This window comes from Arachis duranensis, chromosome 6 (assembly GCF_000817695.3).
Source record: "Arachis duranensis cultivar V14167 chromosome 6, aradu.V14167.gnm2.J7QH, whole genome shotgun sequence".
NCBI lineage: Eukaryota > Viridiplantae > Streptophyta > Magnoliopsida > Fabales > Fabaceae > Arachis > Arachis duranensis.
In genome coordinates, this window is record NC_029777.3 from 95,656,569 (window position 1) to 95,656,945 (window position 377).

Consider the following 377-nt stretch of genomic DNA (forward strand, 5'->3'; position numbering starts at 1 on the left):
TGCACCAAGTTTTTGGCGCCGTTGCCGGGGATTGTTCGAGTATGGACAACTGACGGTTCATCTTGTTGCTTAGATTAGGTATTTTTTTTCGAAATTCTTGAAGATGAATTCAAGAGTTTCATTATGATTTGTTGAAATCTGGCTGGCTGTGAAGCCATGTCTAATTTCATTGGACCGAGGTTTCAACTTATCATCACAAGAGCTTGTTGATTTCTATCAATCTTGCTATTGGAGCAGTGATCTGCTAAGGCTTGGCTGGCCATTGGCCATGTCTAGTGTTTTGGACCGAAGCTTTCTTTGAAAGCTTGGCTGGCTGTGAAGCCATGTCTAATTCCTGGACCGGAGTCTTAGACTAACCATTGCATGATTCCTGGAAT